At 44.7% G+C, this 16,660-nt stretch overlaps 1 long non-coding RNA gene across 1 annotated transcript in view; it reads right to left on the bottom strand.

Moving 5' to 3' along the window:
* Positions 1-829: 829 nt before the first annotated feature.
* The window catches only part of LOC141102501 (uncharacterized), a 32,637-nt gene continuing 16,806 nt past the window's right edge, over positions 830-16,660 (bottom strand). The window contains exons 2-3 of the long non-coding RNA XR_012235125.1: positions 1,670-1,829; positions 830-1,586 (exon numbers count right to left, since the gene is read on the bottom strand). This is a non-coding gene — a long non-coding RNA (uncharacterized lncRNA). The remainder of the gene's footprint in view (positions 1,587-1,669; positions 1,830-16,660) is intronic.

Raw genomic sequence — 16,660 nt, 5'->3', positions numbered from 1 at the left:
TAGGTGTCTGAGTGAAGAGAAGCGAATCTTCAATTACCAGTTAACGATGGCAAGACGAGTGGTAGAATGTTCATTTGGCATTTTAGCAAACAAGTGGCGTTTGCTACATACACCTATGAATATAAAACTTGAGAATGCACTATCTGCAGTAAAAGCAGCATGTGTGCTTCATAATTTTGTAAGAATTTGTGATGGCTATCTTTTTGAAGATTCCCTCATGCACGATCTGGAAGGTGCACAATGGAGTGCCAGTAGGGGCACCACCAATGGTGCCACTGTGCGTGAGGGATTCTCATTGTATTTTATGTCTGCTGCAGGTTCTGTCCCCTGGCAGCAGGATGCCATTGCATAATGTATGTCATGCATTTTTTATTTTAATATTATTTAGATGTCTGTTATGTTTAATTGCATCCAAATGCAGAATACCAGGTCTTTAACACAAATTATAAAAAAGGATAATTAGACAATGCATAATGTAAACAGAAGAATTTTTATTTTCTGGAAATTTTGGGCAAGAATGGACCAAAAATATTTTTTTTTGGGTGAACTACACCATTTGTTGTTTTATTTATTTTGAACAACCACAACAAATAATAAAATAATAAAATATATCACTTTGAACAAAACCAAAATAAAAGTCATACAAAAAATAAAATATATAATCTGAATGTTTTTTACAATCAAAATCTTTTTGCAAGAAGGCAAAAAAATATTAAAATTTCCATGAAATCAAACATTTTTGGTTTTTTGTTTTGGCAACCAGAACCAAAACCAAAAAATATAACAAGTCTCAAAACACCAGCAAAAATAAAAAAAAATTACAATTGCTGGTATGTTTTGGTTTCAGTGGTCCCGGAAACTGAACTATTGGTTGGTCCAGGGAAATCCACTGATGGTCCCGGGTAGTATTTCCCTTGAATAAAAGGTGTAACCTGACTGGGTGTAGGCTGCCTAAGTTGGTGAGTGGTCGGGGGGCCAAGGGTAGAGGTAGCGGGGGCAGGAATTGGATGCAACATGCGTGGCCTTGAGGGATTCAGCATATTACCATACTGGTCACAGTATGGCCGGTTTATTGGTGGAGCATACTGTGTACTTTGAAAGTGAAAGGGTATTGTTGATAAGGGGGATATTGGGGAAGGGGGGGTTTCATATATGCTGAGGATGTTGTTGGCCCCTCACCCACAAAGGATTGAGCAGTTGACATCAAAGCCATCCTGAGTGCATATTTTTTCTCTGGGGGTACAAGTTTATATATGCCTAAAATTACAGTGAGAAATGCTGTGTCTTCACACTGGTTTTCAGCCATTTTAGTGGACATCTGACTGACTACATCTAAGATTTTATCCATGGGTTTCACAGGCCTGGCACTTCCCCTTGAAGATCTTCGCAAAGGCCTAAAGACATTGCTAGGCCCTGGTTCTGCATCCTCCTCATTCATTGAGTTTGTTGTTGACCTTGATTCATCTACGAACAGTTCCTTATCAACATTGTCTTGGAATTGTTCTTGCTCCTCCTCCACAGCATCTTCCTCTGACTCATCTTCTGGTGCCAAACCCTGTGTGCTGTCTTCCCAGCTTGCTTGGGTTCTGAAATACAAATCATATATTTTTAAAGTAAGCATAACAATTTGATATGTCAAATTCATAACATATGCTTGCTGATAACTTACTGTCGCATTTCCAACACCGGTTTTAAAAAATCAAGATCCCTGGCATGGGCGTATGGGTCTAATCTTTTTGAGCCGGAACCACTCCTTCCTTCTTTTAATTTTCATAAGTACCGGTTGTAGCAGTCTTTGAGACGTCTTCATTGAGTTTGTAAAAAGTGCACTACAAAATATAAAGAAAAAACCAAGTTAAAATAAAAATCTTTAGTAACTACCCATAGGTCATTCATTTGCTAGGCTGCATAATTGATGTGGATGGTGGGAAAACAACCGCTAGATATATTATCCATGACACCTGCATAATTTGTCATGTGCTGAAGGATGTCGACCGGGACATCTTTCATATTGTTTGGACCGTGGGCAAATATTATTTGCTGGCCCACACACACACACACATTTTCTTTCCTGCAGCCACAGGTTGCAGGAAAGAAAATAGCTAAATTCCACCATCAACACAGATAGTGTTGACAGGGGATTCCCTCCTGCCAAACCATTGTGGTCTCCCATCAGGAGAAGCGTTCCCCACCAAGAAAACACAGTGCACATTGTTAACACACACCCATTGGTTGCTGAATAGGTGCAAGGCGCAAAGTGCTAAACAGCATATATCAACCACTTACTTTTTGAAGACCGTTTTGTAGCTAATAAAGAGTCCCAGGTATCATAATATATGCAAACCACTTCCAACCATGCTCTCTCCTTCTTTACATGATCTTTATAACCTGGATCTCTGAGGTCATATATTGCCGAACGTTGTCTGACAAGCCGAATTATTTCTTCATTGTCATGAACTTGCCGCTTGTTCTTTCTAGCCCTAGGCATGCTTCCTGCTGTCTTCCACACTCACGTACATCAATATAGGAAGTGATGTTTTTGGGGGGAGCAGAGATCATGTGCTTCCGTAGACTTCTGTGGAAGTCACAACAAAGTCGCGGTGTCAGACATGTTCATACAACTGCATTGCGACTTAATACCTTTCTATGAAGAACAAGTCGCACTGAAGACGGAATAAAGTAGTGCAAGAACCTTTTTTGGAGACGCTGTGACTTGAGTCGCACCAATTAGAATGGGGACCATTGAAATACATGGGTTTTGACTTGTCATGCAACTTGACATGTGTCAAGTCGCAAAACAAGTCGCAGTAGTGGAAACAGAGCCTAAGTGTTCAAAACTTATGTAAGACCATAATCCACTAGATGGTAAACTGACTATTACCAAAAAAAAAAAAACAGATGATAATGAAAACAAGTGGAAAAGATTTAAAATTTATAGTCTCTTTGAGCCCGGGTTCACACCTATGCGAATTAGAGGTGCGTTTCCGCACCTCTAATTCGCATAGCAGGAGAATGTGACTGGCTCCCTATGGAGCCGGTTCACATATCTCCGGGGCGGCTGCGGTGCGCACTGCACAAAAACGCTGTGCGTCTTTGGCTGCGTTTCAGGGCCGAATTCAGGTATAGAATCGGCCCTGATTCGTCCCTGAAACGGTGAACAGGGACGCACAGCGCTCCTGTGCGGTGCGCAGCGTATTATGGTGTGAACCCGGGCTCAATGCAGTGAAAAGAGTAAGTGTCAGAGTCCATAATGATTAGATCAATGAACCATTGGTGTAAGTAATCCCAGAAGTGAGAGCAGTCACATAAATTAAACAATCCTTCCTCTGATATATATTCCTGGAAGACGGAGAATCAATCTCCCTATAAAATGGAATCTTACCAGACCAAGCTGGAACATATATCAGTGGATCATCTGTGGCTCCAGATATCCCCACGGAATACAACACACTGGATTGGTTTGCTGGCGGGATGGTCGGATCACTTGCTAAAGAAGCTCAATCGTATGGGGAGAAGAAAGAAAAACAGCTCCATAGCGTAATCCCGCTATAATAAGTTTATTAAATACACATCCCCCTTCCAGGTTTACACTTACACTTTTCCAAAGTAAAGAAGGCATGTAACAAAATTAACATCAAAAGGAATCCAGTGAAAATATCCCTTATGCCGTTGGCGCGATATTCAAACTCACGGTATTCAAACGCTGTTTTTCTTTCTTTTCTCCATACGATTGATTCTTTAGCAAGTGATCCAACCATCTGTTTTGTTTTTTTTATAATAGTCAGTTTACCATCTAGTGGAATATGGTCTTACATACGATTTGAACACTTATCTAGTGTTTTAATTCCTAGCGCTGCTTGCACAGAATATGTACTCAGATTAAAATAAACCTACCATTAAAATTATAGACTGGTCATTTCTTTGTCAGTGGGCAAACATACAAAATCAGCAGGGGATCAAATATTTTTTTCCTCACTGTATATATATATATATATATATATATATATATATATATATATACACACAGTATCTCACAAAAGTGAGTACACCCCTCACATTTTTGTAAATATTTTAATATATCTTTTCATGTGACAACACTGAAGAAATTACACTTTGCTACATTGTAAAGTAGTGAGTGTACAGCTTGTATAACAGTGTACATTTGCTGTCCCCTTAAAATAACCCAACACACAACCATTAATGTATAAACCGCTGGCAACAAAAGTGCATACACTCCTAAGTGAAATAGTCCAAATTGGGCACAATTAGTAATTTTTCCTCCCCAGTGTCATGTGACTTGTTAGTGTTACAAGGTCTCAGGTGTGAATGGGGAGCAGGTGTGTTAAATTTGATGTTATCACTGTCACGCTCTCATACTGGTCACTGGAAGTTCAACATGGCACCTTGTGGCAAAGAACTCTCTGAGGATCTGGAAAAAATTATTGTTGCTCGATATCAGGGGTGTCCAAACTACAGCCCTCCAGCTGTTGCAGAACTACCCTTCCCATGAAGCATTGTAAAACTCTGAAATTCACAGACATTACTAGGCATGATGGGAATTGTAGTTCCTAAACAACTGGAGGGCCATAGTTTGGACACCCCTGCTCTATATAAAGATGGCCTACCTAGGCTATAAGAAGATTACCAAGACCCTGAAACTGAGCTGCAGCACAGTGGCTAAGACCATACAGCGGCTTACCAGGACAAGTTCCAGTCAGAACAGGCCTCACCATGGTTGAACAAAGAAGTTGTCAGCGTTATTGTCAGGGAAATGGCCATAGGACTGGCAATGTCGATAATACTCATCATGGCTTTACCACACAAAACTCCAGGTGCACTGGCGTATGCAGATGCACATCTGCGCTAACGGACATCTGCACTATCTGCGCTCCTCTACCTGCTTATCCTGATCTCCTGGCTTGAACTCTGGCTTATATTCTGACCTACTTCTGCCTGCTCCGCTGCTTGATCCTGGCTTGGCTTACCGACTCTGCTTCTGCCTGTCTTACCGTGAATGACCTTGGCTTGTTCCAGTGACCCTACCTGAATCCTGAATCTTCTTAAGGACTGATCTTACTCTGTATGATCCTTGGCCTGGCTTCTGATTCTCCTATCAGATTTCCCAGCTACCCACTACGTCTAGCTCCTTTCTAGCACACCTGCCCCACAGTGCATCCAGCTTGCTTCAACTGCTTTACAGTGATCAAGTCATCAGGCCACAGCCACCGGCAAACCCTGCTTCTTTGGGCACTGCGTTCTCTGTTCCACCTTCAGGGTTGCGCTACACTCAGCTGCAAGGGGAGCCCTCTCAGCAGCTTGGCCTCCAACTAGACTTCTGATAGTTATATCCAGAGGTTGTCTTTGGGAAATAGACATATGTCATGCAGCCAGCATTGATGCAGAGGTTAAAGGGGTGGGGTGTCAGCCTGTCATGTGCTATTTAGTTCAGATGGTGTCAAGCGTGTGTGGCGGAAACCAGGTGAGGAGTACAAAGACAAGTGTGTCTTGCCTACAGTCAAGTATGGTGATGGGAGTGTCATGGTCTGGTGCTGCATGAGTGCTGCCGGCACTGGGGAGCTACAGTTCATTGAGGGAATCACGAATGCCAACATGTACTGTGACATGCTGAAGCAGAGGATGATCCCCTTCCTTTCAGAGACTGGGCCACAGGGCAATATTCCAACATGATACCGACCCCAAACACACCTCCAAGACGACCACTGCCTTGCTAAAGAAGCTGAGGGTAAAGGTGATGGTCTGGCCAAGCATGTCTCCAGACCTAAACCCTATTGAGCATCTGTGGGGCATCCTCAAACGGAAGGTAGAGGAGCACAAGGACCCTAACATCCACCAGCTCTGTGATGTCATCATGGAGGAGTAGAAGAGGACTCCAGTGGCAACCTGGAAGAAGAAGGAGTGGCCTCACAACAACTCCGTGCTCAGGACCTCAGACTGGGCCAAAGGTTTACCTTCCAACAAGACAATGACCCTAAGCACACAGCTAAAATAAAGAAGGAGTGGCCTCACAACAACTCTGTGACTGTTCTTGAATGGCCCAGCCAGAGCCTTGACTTAAATCCAATTGAGGATCTCTGGAGAGACCTAAAAATGGCTGTCCACCAATGTTTACCATCCATCCTGACAGAACTGGAGAGGATCTGCAAGGAGGAATGGCAGAGGATCTCCAAATCCAGGTGTGAAAAACTTGTTGCATCTTTCCCAAAAAGACTCATGGCTGTATTAGATCAAAAGGGTGCTTCTACTAAATACTGAGCAAAGGGTCCGAATACTTAGGACCATGTGATATTTCAGTTTTTCTTTTAAAATAAATCTGCAAAAATGTCAACAATTCTGTGTTTTTCTGTCTATATGGGGTGCTGTGCGTACATTAATGAGGAAAAAAATGAACCTAAATGATGTTAGCAAATGGCTGCAATATAACAAAGAGTGAAAAAATTAAGTGGGTCTGAATACTTTCCGTCCCCACTGTATATCTATTGTGACAGACCTAGCCAGGAGAGAGACTTTTGGAGTGGACTGTATGCTAGCCTCTTGCCAATCGATCGTGGGCCCTTGCATTTGGGGGAATGGTGCTCTTTGTGAGCTGTATGCCTGGGGACCCTTTAGGTGGTATTACTGTGGATTCGGGTCCTGGTCCCCCAGGACACACAGACTCTGGGGACCCTGGATTTGCCATATTGGAATAGTGACTGATTCATACCGTTGGGACTCCTACTGTTAAATGCTAATGTCATCAATTCCAGCTACCTGTCTGTTGTCTGCTAAAATGTGTATTATAAATAAGTCTCTAGTATGGGATCTAAGAGTCATTAGATCCCATTGTTGTTTGTGTCTAATTAACTCTGCTATTGTGATAATGTTAATTGGATTTTCTGAACTACAAGACGGCCAGTCTGGCCTAAAGGTCATGTCTGAGTCATCTAGGCTGTCTAAAGGTATAAGTTAATTAGCTCATGTTAATTAGGTTAATATTGTTAGAGTAATATGAGTCGGAGGTATGCACCTCCACTTTTAGTGTATAAAAGAGCCTGTATATTGCAATAAAAGAGATTCCTATTGGAACTTACATACAGCCTGCGTGGTGTTTGTTCTGAGCTATCACAACTGGGTTAGAATGGCATATAGCTGAAGTTCTAATCCCGGAACATTGGATGACCGTACCATCAGATGTTGCAATCTGATTCAATAGCTGCAGAGGAGTGTCGGGAGAGTGGAACCGTTACATTGGTTGGCAGGGGCTCGTTACATTGGTTGGCAGCAGTGGGATTTGCTCTCCAGTTACTGGGACACTCCAAACCAGCCTGCAGGAGAGCCACGCTGAAAGACTTACTTGAGAGCCGTGGAGGGAATGGTGGGATCATGCTTCCTTGCCGTGAACACATCCAAACCATCACCTGGATCCAAGGTCCAGATAGCAGGAGAGGAGAGATACCAGCCACCATGGATGAGGAATTCAGAAGGAGGTTGCGAGAGAAGCAGATACAGCACAGAGGACCAGTATCAGAGCAGGTCCTGCTAGGATGGTTTGATTCTATCCACTGTGAACTCTGGAAGGAAGTGCTAGCCCGTGAGCAGCGACACCAGGGAAAAGTTCTCCCCTCCATCCATGTGAGGTACTGGTCGCAGTATGAAGTGCGAATGCTGTTTTTGGGGGAACAACCGAACCAGGAGTGGACAGCTGAGTTAAGCAGGCTGATCCGGGCAGAAATGCGGTTGGACGAGAGCTACAGAGCCCTCCAGTGGTATGTAGCCCAAGTGTGCCCCTGGACAGCGGATGACAGCGCCACAGAAGGCTTTGACTATGATGGCCTGGGATAGTTGTACTGGAGGCTGTCCAGGGACCCTGACTTTGGGAATGATCGGGAGTGGCGTTTGGAGGAAATAATGGAGCACAGAGAGCGGAGACTGAATGTCTCAGAAGTGCACTGGGCACAGGAAGATTTGGAGTTTCTGGCCGTTCAGGAATGGGAGCTGGAGATCGCCTACAAACAGCTGTTAGACTCTGCTCAGCAGCAGGGTGGTGCTCCCTTTGCCTGGGACTATCAGGAAATACCAGTTGACAACTCTGAAATCCTGGCTGAAGAGTTGACAATGTGGCAGAGTAATGGTGTGCTTTGCCAACCTACCCCCGCAGCTATGGAGGCGGAGGTCTTATGGCGGATGCAGCAAGTGCTGACTGACCTGGATGAACCTGTTTCTGCATTGGATGATCTTGGATGGAGGAATGTGCCTGTCCAGCAGAATGCCAGAGAATCGGCAGTGGAAAATCTGAAGATTGCCATCCCCAAACCTGAAGTGCTGACAACAGGGCAGAGCTCTGCTAACCTCTGCCCAGCACTGATAGCATCTTCTGGGTTCCACGGAGAGGAGATGGTGAACCTTTATCCCCAGACACCAGTTGCAGTGACAGGGGATTTGATAGACTTTTCTGCTGAGGAAGAACAACCTGGTGAGCCTCCAGCAGAAGAGGAGCTGTTATTAGGGCCAAACTTCACTGTGCTCTGCCCAGCACCAACAGAAGTATCTGTAAAGTTACAAGGAACTTCCCCAGCTGAAGCGCTGGCAACCGGACAGAGGGTCCAAGATCTCTGCCCTACACCTGTGGCAGTTTCGGAGGCTCAGGGTGAGAAGGTGGCAATCACTTCCCAGCAGCAGATACAGGAGGAGAAGGGAGAGGAGGTGTTCGTCGTCCCTCACCAACAGTTAGCCGGAGCAGATGGTGTGGGGTTTCCAGCAGAAGGGCTGGCAACAGGGCCGATTACTGCTGGACTCTGCCCTCCACTAACAGAGGATGGATTTCCTGTGAAGGTGGATGGGACTTCAGTCTCCACCTGTATACCCAAGGGATGCTGGGCAGTCGGCCCAGATCAACAACAGCATGACGGAGTGAGCCCAGACACCCTGTCTTCTCTCCAGCAGCAGAAAGGACTCCAGGGAGAAGGGCCAGTCCAGGCCTCTCCCCAGCGGCAGATATGTTCTCTGAGAAAGGCAGAGGTTGGCTGGGTGAGTAATGCTTTGTTTGGAACAATTTGTTTGGGGTACTGTGTGGGTTCAGGCATTAGAGGACTGGAACTACTGACTAACTTCGGAGTCAACCCGTCTGGGGTCTCCAGCTGTGTTAGTCTCCTGCCGAAAGGGGAGAAATGTAACAGACCTAGCTGGGAGAGAGACTTTTGGCTGTATGCCTGGGGACCCTTGAGATGGTATTACTGTGGATTCGGGTCCTGATCCCCCAGGACACACAGACTCTGGGGACCCTGGATTTGCCATATTAGAATAGTGACTGATTCATACCGTTGGGACTCCTACTGTTAAATGCTAATGTCATCAACTCCAGCCACCTGTCTGTTGTCTTCTATAATGTAAATGAGTCTAGTCTGGCTTGCCACAGCTTCATCAATTCCAGCTACCTGTCTGTTGTCTGCTAAAATGTGTATTGTAAATAAGTCTCTAGTATGGGATCTAAGAGTCATTAGATCCCATTGTTGTTTGTGTTTAATTAACTCTGCTATTGTGATAATGTTGATTGGATTTTCTGAACTCCAAGACGGCCAGTCTGGCCTAAAGGTCATGTCTGAGTCATCTAGGCTGTCTAAAGGGATTAGTTAATTAGCTCATGTTAATTAGGTTACAGCTGTATTGTTAGAGTAATATGAGTCGGAGGTATGCACCTCCACTTTTAGTGTATAAAAGAGCCTGTATATTGCAATAAAAGAGATTCCTGTTGGAACTTACATACAGCCTGCCTGGTGTTTGTTCTGAACTATCACAACTGGGTTAGAACGGCACATAGCTGAAGTTCTAATCCCGGAGCATTGGATGACCGAACCATCAGACGTTGCAATCAGATTCAATAGCTGCAGAGGAGTGTTGGGAGAGTGGAACCCAGCGAGCAAGGGGCTCGTTACATCTATCTATATATAGATAGATAGATAGATATATAACTATATATATTTATCTATCTATCTATATATAGATATATAGATAGATTTTTTTCTTTTTAACCAAGGATGCTATATAAATATTACAAAAAATTATATAAAATATATTTTTGTAAAACGACAATTGATATTGTCGGGGGGGGCATGGCTTGGCAGCGCATGTAGCCAGATGCACGACTTGTGAGCTCTGCCGAATCTCCACTCTTTTATCCTGCTAACTGCCTAACATCGCCTGTTCTCAGAGATATTTAGCCCTGCGGTGATTGCTACACTTCTAGTCCACCGGCTGCTGTGTCCCCTGCTCGCCAGAGAGATGTCTAGACGAGGCTCTGATACTCGCCTTGTACCAGACCATGCGGCCCAAGATGGTGGCTCATCACAGAAATCTGTTCTCCATGCCTGTTACACGGGACCCCTCTGCATTGTCTGGGGACATGCTAGATGATCACAGCGGCTCTCAGTCAGATTCCGATGACACAGTGTCACTCGAGGATGCGACTGTGCCATTGCTTCCATGGGACACTGTGAGTACATCCCCTGTTGCTCAAGCCCCACATATGGCCATGACCCTAGACCCTGCTGGGCCAGAACCCACGCTGAGAGATATTTTCTCTGCAGTCACATCATGCAACCTCTCTATCACAGGCCCTGGCCTCAGCGGTTAAGGGGGTGAAAGCTGAAATGTCATTCCTCTGCTAAGACGTGCAAAAACTGAGAGACCACACCTCAGCCATTGAAGGGCGCATCAGTACACTGGAAGAAGACTGGGCCCCCATGCAAAGGGAATCACATGCTCAGCAGTTGCTGGTGGCTAGGGATGAGCCGAACACCCCCCTGTTCGGTTCGCACCAGAACATGCGAACAGGAAAAAAGTTCGTTCGAACATGCGAACACCGTTAAAGTCTATGGGACACAAACATGAATAATCAAAAGTGCTAATTTTAAAGGCTGATATGAAAGTTATTGTCATAAAAAGTGTTTGGGGACCTGGGTCCTGCCCCAGGGGACATGGATCAATGCAAAAAAAAGTTTTAAAAACGGCGCAGGAGCAGTGATTTTAATAATGCTTAAAGTCAAACAATAAAAGTGTAATATCCCTTTAAATTTCGTACCTGGGGGGTGTCTATAGTATGCCTGTAAAGGGGCGCATGTTTCCTGTGTTTAGAACAGTCTGACAGCAAAATGACATTTTGAAGGAAAAAACTCATTTAAAACTACTCGCGGCTATTGCATTGCCGACAATACACATAGAAGTTCATTGATAAAAACGGCATGGGAATTCCCCAAAGGGGAACCCCGAACCAAAATTAAAAAAAAAAAATGACGTGGGAGTCCTCCTAAATTCCATACCAGGCCCTTCAGGTCTGGTATGGATATTAAGGGGAACCCCGGCCAAAATTAAAAAAAAAAAATGACGTGGGGTTCCCCCTAAATTCCATACCAGACCCTTCAGGTCTGGTATGGATTTTAAGGGGAACCCCGCGCCAAAAAAAAAAAAAAAAACGACGTGGGGTCCCCCCAAAAATCCATACCAGACCCTTATCCGAGCACGCAACCTGGCAGGCCGCAGGAAAAGAGGGGGGGACGAGAGTGCGGCCCCCCTCCCTCCTGAACCGTACCAGGCCACATGCCCTCAACATTGGGAGGGTGCTTTGGGGTAGCCCCCCAAAGCACCTTGTCCCCATGTTGATGAGGACAAGGGCCTCATCCCCACAACCCTGGCCGCTGGTTGTGGGGGTCTGCGGGCGGGGGGCTTATCGGAATCTGGAAGCCCCCTTTAACAAGGTGACCCCCAGATCCCGGCCCCCCCCCTGTGTGAAATGGTAAGGGGGTACATAAGTACCCCTACCATTTCACAAAGAAAGTGTCAAAAATGTTAAAAATGACAAGAGACAGTTTTTGACAATTCCTTTATTTAAATGCTTCTTCTTTCTCCTATCTTCTTTCTTCTTTCTTCTATTTTCCTTCAGTTTCTTCCTCCATCCTCTTCTTTTTCTGGTTCTTCTGGTTCTTCTGGTTCTTCCTCCGGTGTTCTCATCCGGCATCTTCCTCCGCGGCATCGGCGTCTTCTTCCCTTCTTCTCCTTGGGCCGCTCCGCAATCCATGCTGGCATGGAGGGAGGCTCCCGCTGTGTGACGGCGCTCCTCGTCTGACAGTTCTTAAATAACAGGGGGGGCGGGGCCACCCGGTGACCCCGCCCCCCTCTGACGCACGGTGACTTGACGGGACTTCCCTGTGGCATTCCCCGTGACGTCACAGGGAAGTCCCGTCAAGTCACCGTGCGTCAGAGGGGGGCGGGGTCACCGGGTGGCCCCGCCCCCCCCCGTTATTTAAGAACTGTCAGACGAGGAGCGCCGTCACACAGCGGGAGCCTCCCTCCATGCCAGCATGGATTGCGAGCGGCCCGGAGAAGAAAAGAAGAAAAGAAGAAGAGAAGAAGAGAAGAAAAGAAGAAGAGAAGAGCGGGAGCCTCCCCCCCATGCCATGGGTGCGGAGCGGCCCGAGGAGAAGAAGATAGAAGACGCCGCGGAGGAGATGCTGGACGAGAACGCCGGAGGAAGAACCAGAAGAGCCAGAAGAACCAGAAGAACCAGAAGATGAAGGAAGATAGAAGAAAGAAGAAGCATTTAAATAAAGGAATTGTCAAAAACTGTCTCTTGTCATTTTTAACATTTTTGACACTTTTTTCGTGAAATGGTAGGGGTACTTATGTACCCCCTTACCATTTCACACAGGGGGGGGGGCCGGGATCTGGGGGTCACCTTGTTAAAGGGGGCTTCCAGATTCCGATAAGCCCTCCACCCGCAGACCCCCACAACCACCGGCCAGGGTTGTGGGGATGAGGCCCTTGTCCTCATCAACATGGGGACAAGGTGTTTTGGGGGGCTACCCCAAAGCACCCTCCCAATGTTGAGGGCATGTGGCCTGGTACGGTTCAGGAGGGAGGGGGGCCGCACTCTTGTCCCCCCCTCTTTTCCTGCGGCCTGCCAGGTTGCGTGCTCGGATAAGGGTCTGGTATGGATTTTTGGGGGGACCCCACGCCGTTTTTTTTTTTTTTTTTGGCGCGGGGTTCCCCTTAAAATCCATACCAGACCTGAAGGGTCTGGTATGGAATTTAGGGGGAACCCCACGTCATTTTTTTTTTTTAATTTTGGCCGGGGTTCCCCTTAATATCCATACCAGACCTGAAGGGCCTGGTATGGAATTTAGGGGGACTCCCACGTCATTTTTTTTTTTTAATTTTGGTTCGGGGTTCCCCTTTGGGGAATACCCATGCCGTTTTTATCAATGAACTTCTATGTGTATTGTCAGCAATGCAATAGCCGCGAGTAGTTTTAAATGAGTTTTTTCCTTCAAAATGTCATTTTGCTGTCAGACTGTTCTAAACACAGGAAACATGCGCCCCTTTACAGGCATACTATAGACACCCCCCAGGTACGAAATTTAAAGGGATATTACACTTTTATTGATTGACTTTAAGCATTATTAAAATCACTGCTCCTGAAAAAACGGCCGTTTTTAAAACTTTTTTTTGCATTGATCCATGTCCCCTGGGGCAGGACCCAGGTCCCCAAACACTTTTTATGACAATAACTTGCATATTAGCCTTTAAAATTAGCACTTTTGATTTCTCCCATAGACTTTTAAAGGGTGTTCCGCGGCATTCGAATTTGCCGCGAACACCCCAAATTGTTCGCTGTTCGGTGAACTTGCGAACAGCCAATGTTCGAGTCGAACATGAGTTCGACTCGAACTCGAAGCTCATCCCTACTGGTGGCTAAACATTATGCACGACTTGACCATTTAGAAAACAGGCTTCGCAGGGACAATGTCAGGGCCATAGGCATCCCTGAAAAGATGAAGGGGAAAAACCCTGTACATTTTATAGAACAATGGCTGCTGAATAAATTTGGAAAGGACTCATTTTTGCCATTGTTTGCAGTGGAGTGCACACACCGTGTCCCCACTAGACCCCTGCCTCCAGGCAATCCTCCTAGAGCTTTCCTGTTTAAGCTGCTCAATTACAAGGATCATGATGTTATTCTTTCTAAAGCCAGATCAATGGGGGATGCTCTTGTAATGGACAACACTAAGATTTCACTGTTTCCAGACTTTTCTGCGGTGGTGCATAAACAACGCGCTCAGTTCAATGAAGTGAAAAAAAGGCTTTGCTCCCTGAAATTGCAGTATGCATTGCTCTACACTGCCCGCTTGCGAGTGGTAGCCAGGGATGAAATGCATTTTTTTGAGAAGCCTACACTGGCAATGCAGTGGCTAGATAGGGAGGAGCTCTCCTTAAGAAATGAGCTGGTCAGACGCCGGAGGGCAACCTGGTTATTTTTAACGACACCCTCTACATTATGGTACTCATCTACTATTAAGAGCTTGGTCAGTTTTCTTATGGTGATCCTGCAAAGGCGGTTGACTGTTTTCACAAGTCACTTTAATACCAATATAAAATATTTTGGTGCACTTATTAAACTATCCCCATCTGTAGGAATAGTGCTTGTGTTTAAAATCCTAAACCATACTAAATGCCTTAATATCACAATCAGTAAAGTGAATACCGGTAAGTGCAAATAAATATATCAATCAATAAAGTGAATAAATGCAAATAAATGAATAAATGAATTACATTTGTAGGGTGATGATTCACATAAAAATGAAAGAAAAACCATCATTGTGCAGTAAATGCTACAAGACTGGGCAATCAATGTAATCCACTCATATATTCGTAGTAGCTGAATCGCTTTTGTTACAATGGTCAGACAGCTTCACCGCTCATAAAGCTATCGCTGTGTTGCCGAACACTATGCAATGATGTCACTGACTCCTCCTCCCAACGCGTATCGTCACATGTCATGTGACTTTCTCAAGGGTAGTCATGTGACCGGCCAAGCTTCCTATTTAAGCTGTGGACGGCGTACTGGTTGTCATAGTGATATCAGTAATTAAGCAAGTCATCATTCCATTAAACATGCATTACAGCAATACTTATTTTTGGTAATAAATTGCAAAATATAACTTTTAATAATACAACTTTGTAAGACAAAAATTAAAATCAAATTTGGGATTTTTCTTTCATTTTTATGTGAATCATCACCCTACAAATGTAATTCATCATGCAACTGTGATCTGTGATAATTGAAATACAAGCAAGTTCATCAAAGGCATCTGATTGGACATTTAGATCTCAGCTGATTATTACCAGCAGATACTATCTATTGTTCTTTCAATTTTATTTCTTTCATCGACAGAATCACTTATATGTTTTTTTGGCGCATTTATTCGCATTTATTCACTTTATTGATTGATATATTTATTTGCACTTATTCACTTTACTGATTGTGATATTAGGGCATTTAGTATGGTTTAGGATTTTAAACACAAGCACTATTCCAACAGATGGGGATAGTTTAATAAGCGCACAAATATATTTTACATTGATTTATAGTAACGGTGTCACAGCACTAATTGGTTGGTTGCAGCTCATACTTTTTTCTGGTGTCTTACCATCATATAGAGAATCCACATCAGCGCTTTAGTTTTCTTTTTTCTCACTTCAATACCAACTGTGCTTTTGGATAAGGCACTAGGCCTGTTGCCTGTTGGCTCTTCAATGCTGGCTACTGAACTTAGGACATTACAGTTTTTCTTTGGTAATAAGTTGGATCCTGTTGGTCCCTGGGTTCTCTACCTGCCTAATCTTTTTCTTCACAGGGACTACACCTCCATGGTCGTCGACTGTCCTATGCCTCATTGGATCATGTGGGCCTATATTTGCTTGTCCTAACATGTTGCACCCCGAGCACTACCCGTACCTCTATTCAACTTGACCCGCTGATGTATGTCATTTATGTTTGTGTTTTAAAACCTCATGGCTAAGCATAATGTGATTACAAGCTGGAATGTGAAAGGTTTGGGAGACAGGGTGAAACGGTTGGCTGCATCCCACATGGTTAAACGCCTGGGCTCTTCTTTAGTGTGTTTACAGGAGACTCACATGTCTCCTGCCCAGACATCCCTGTTCTCTACCCATGTATTCGGCACTCAGTTCCACTCTGTCTTCTCCTCCTACTCCAGAGGGGTTAGGGTGTTAGTTTGTCCGAATGTACCCTTTGCATGCTCAATTTTGCTCATTGACCCGTATGGTCGTTATATATTTTTATTGTGTACCCTAGATGGTTTGGACTACATTATAGTGAATATTTATGTCTCTCCTCCTTCCTCACCTTCCTCAGTAGAAGACATCAAACTTATGGCTAACTTTCTGGCACATCTTTCTGACTTTCTGACTCAAACATTCATGGGCTAAATGCGATTCATGCCACTCGGTCTAACAAGGCGGACTTTCTAGAATCAACTAGTCTGGGCTAGGGATGAGCTTGGAGTTTGAGTCGAACTCATGTTCGACTCGAACATCGGCTATTCGCCAGTTCGCCGAACAGCGAAAAATTTGGGGTGTTCGCGGCAAATTCAAATGTCGCGGAACACCCTTTAAAAGCCTATGGGAGAAATCAAAAGTGCTAATTTTAAAGGCTTATATTCATGGTATTGTCATAAAAAGTGTTTGGGGACCTGGGTCCTGCCCCAGCGGACATGGATCAATGCAAAAAAAAAGTTTTAAAAATGTCCATTTTTTCGGGAGCAGTGATTTTAATAATGCTTGAAGTGGAACAATAAAAGTGTAATATCCC

This window comes from Aquarana catesbeiana, linkage group LG07 (genome assembly GCF_042186555.1).
Source record: "Aquarana catesbeiana isolate 2022-GZ linkage group LG07, ASM4218655v1, whole genome shotgun sequence".
NCBI classification, from domain to species: domain Eukaryota; kingdom Metazoa; phylum Chordata; class Amphibia; order Anura; family Ranidae; genus Aquarana; species Aquarana catesbeiana.
This window is presented reverse-complemented; position numbering and strand designations above follow the sequence as displayed.